At 36.4% G+C, this 3197-nt stretch overlaps 1 non-coding gene across 1 annotated transcript; it reads left to right on the top strand.

The window, feature by feature from the left end:
* Nucleotides 1–2533: 2533 nt before the first annotated feature.
* On the top strand, nt 2534–2640 carry LOC128035181 (small nucleolar RNA R71). The gene has a single exon (XR_008191582.1). It is a non-coding gene; the product is annotated as a small nucleolar RNA R71 (small nucleolar RNA).
* The last annotated feature ends 557 nt before the right edge of the window (nt 2641–3197 follow it).

Here is a 3197-nt window from a genome sequence, read left to right as displayed (position 1 = left end):
TTGAAATTCAAGCACAAAAACAAACGGGTTATGAAATATATATTTTAAGTGCATCTCTGATTGAGTTATAATGTAATTTTGAATATCTGCAGTAAGCTTGTTGCTGCAACTACATGTGTTACTGCATAGTCATTCTAGAAACTATTCACTTCTTGAAATGGTGCTAAATGAAGGGACTGTTGCCGTCGGACTTAGAAAATATGTTAAGGATGGTTTTAGTTTTGGGCAGGTGGGTGAGTAGCTGAGGGTAAGGTTTAGAGTTGGAGGGGGTAGCAGTTTTAAGGATAGTTTAGGTGCGATGGTTAGTGGCTTTGAATAAAGGTGTAAGGGGTTAAGTGAGATGCACAATTGGTCTACTTGGGAGTGGCGGTGGAGAAAGATAAGAGCTATAGGTTTGTGCGGCAAAGGGTTGAATATTTCCCTTCCTAGTAGTGTTTTAAGCCCAATGACAGCTCCTTTTTGGATCCTAAGCTCATGTATTGAAAGTAAACTAAAAAAACTCAAAGAAATTAATGTTTGGGTTAAAAGAATGGCCTTTTATTTAGCAAAACAAATACTTAAATTCTTCGGGCTACTTAGCAAAATATATTTTTTTTAAAATTACATTAAATTAAACTCCCATGAAAGACTGGAGGGGTCACAAATGGTCCCACGTAAGTCCCAATCTCCTAGAAAGAATTTTAATTAATGTAATGGCCCAAAGAAAATTTTATCGAAGTCTACCATTTTATTCAAATGAGAGAAAAAAACTAAAAATATCAAATAACGATAGAGAAAGTGAAGAGAACTCCCTCCAATTTATTCGAAATCATCACTAACCAAGACAGTGTCAAAGGCCCATCTATCATACCAACCATACTCATTTAGGAAGTAATCATACCCTTGCCCAACAAATTTGTCCAATATTTGTTTTGGGAAAGGAAACCAAAAATGATATTTTCTGCTGGCCTTGTTTAACTTCTTGTAATGCATGCAAATCCACCAACTTGTGACTCGAATATCTGATATAATCCATTTGATACCCTTCTTATGCTTTTCCAAAACTACAAGTAACTTTTCTTCTTGATTTTTAGTGAACTTAACTGAACCCATGATAGGTAAAGTCGAAGATAGACCCAAATAATCATCTTTCAAATGAGAAGGCAAAATATTCAGCTTAAATTTAATTGGCTCTTCAATCAACGCTTTTGGTTGTGAGTACACTCGAGATAATAACTGTAATGATTCTAGTGGAACTTCCTAAGTGAATCCCTTCATTTTAGCTACTAACAAAGCCAAACATTCCTTGTCTTTGTCATCACTTGGTGAACCCACTAGCAGAATATCTTTTAATGAATCATCTAAAGAATTAAGCTTTAATTCTGTAGAAGCCAGCGATTCCATCTTGGAAATAGCAGAGTAGTCTTCAATTACATCCGGGGATTTAGCAGTATCGAATTCATTAAAAGTCACCTCGTCATCAAATATTTCTTTCAACTGAGTACCATTTTGCTACTTTTGGAATCGTTAAGGATATGGAAATGGTGGAATCTTAGATTTAACCAGACAACTCTTCTATGGAAAATTTTTTGCATCTGACAAGGGTGTTTGATAATCAAAACTAACTAGTTTAGAGTTTACCTCATCAAGGATCACTGAATTTGACTTCTGTGAAATAGGAGTTTCAGCACTTGGTTGAACTTCCTCTTTGTCTTGAGCTACAATAGGATCATCTTGAACCTCAACCACCTCAGGCTCCAATGTCTTTCCACTTGGAAAAGTGATTGTTTTGTAATGTTCTTTGCCCAAAATTCTTGGATTTTCTGTGTAGCTCGGGAAAATACCTTGGGGTCTGCTTCTGAGCTCATTGGCTAGTTGTCCCACTTGGTTTCCTAAATTCTTCAATGTTTCTGCTTGGCTTTGGATTAGTTCATCATTCTTCACTATGTATGCCTTCAGTAGATTTTCAAGATCACTTGAAGATTCAGTTGGTGGGGGTTGATGCACTTGTGGAGAATATTCTTGTGGATAATTTGGTCGAAATGGTATAGAAGAGTCGCTATGGTTTGCCCATTGATTACTCCATGGAGAAATTGGATGATTCTACCATGAAGAGTTGTAAGAATTTGATTGCAGACCATTCTAATTTTGATTTCCCATGTAATATTTTGACTCTTGATTCGATGGGAAATTTTCAAAGAAATGGCCATCTCCACAATATTCATAAGAAATATTCTTGAACTGCTTCGGCTGTTGACCTGTCAAATTACCATTGAAACCATTAATAGTTATGTTCTTAAGCATAGAAGACATAGAGGATACCTAGGCTGCTAAAAAAGCAAGTGTGTCCACTTCATGTACTCCTGCTACTCATCTTTTTAAGGCTGCTTGGTTGGTTGACCACTGATAGTTATTACTGCCAATTCTTTTAATAATCTCGTAAGCATCGTTATAAGACTTAGAAAGAAGGGCTCTATTTTCTAAAGCATCCACCATCATTCTAGTATGAATATTGAGACTAATATAGAAAGTCTCCATTTGAAATCAATAAGGAATGCCATGATTAGGGTATTTTCGTAATAACTCCTTGAACTGCTCTCATGCCTCATATAAAGATTTTTCATCAAGTTGCTGAAATGAAGTGATTTCATTTCGGAGCTTGGAGGTCAAAGATGGAGGAAAGTATTTCATTAAGAAACATTCAACAAACTCTTGCCATGTAGTTATGGAACCTAACAGTAGGGAGTTCAACCAAGCGCATGCTCTATCTCTTAAGGAGTATGGAAATAATCTCAATCTCAAGGCATCCTCGGTCACCCCGACTAGTTTAAATGAGTCACTCACTTCCATGAAATAGCCGAAGATGAAAATGTGGATCTTCAATAGGCATCCCACTAAATGGACTCATATTTTGCAACATTTGGAACATGATTGGCTTTAGTTGGAATTGTGGTGCCTCAAATTTGGGTCTCACAATACTCGGATTAAGCTTGTTGAAGAGAGGAATGGCATATTGTCGAATGACGCGGTTTCTATCATCGACAACAATGATCAGATTGTGAGTATTATAAGTGAATGCTCCTCCTTGATTTTGGTTTTGACTCTAGAAATTCATCTCTTCAGTCCTTTTTTGGTTCGCTTGTCTTCTCCTTTGTCTGAAAGTTCTTTCAATTTCAGGGTCTAAAGGGAGTAAGTCGATAATTTGATTAAATCTCATA

Source organism: Gossypium raimondii, chromosome 11, assembly GCF_025698545.1.
Source record: "Gossypium raimondii isolate GPD5lz chromosome 11, ASM2569854v1, whole genome shotgun sequence".
Taxonomy (NCBI): domain Eukaryota; kingdom Viridiplantae; phylum Streptophyta; class Magnoliopsida; order Malvales; family Malvaceae; genus Gossypium; species Gossypium raimondii.
Note: the sequence above shows the minus strand (reverse complement) of the source record. Positions and strands in the feature narration are given on the sequence as shown.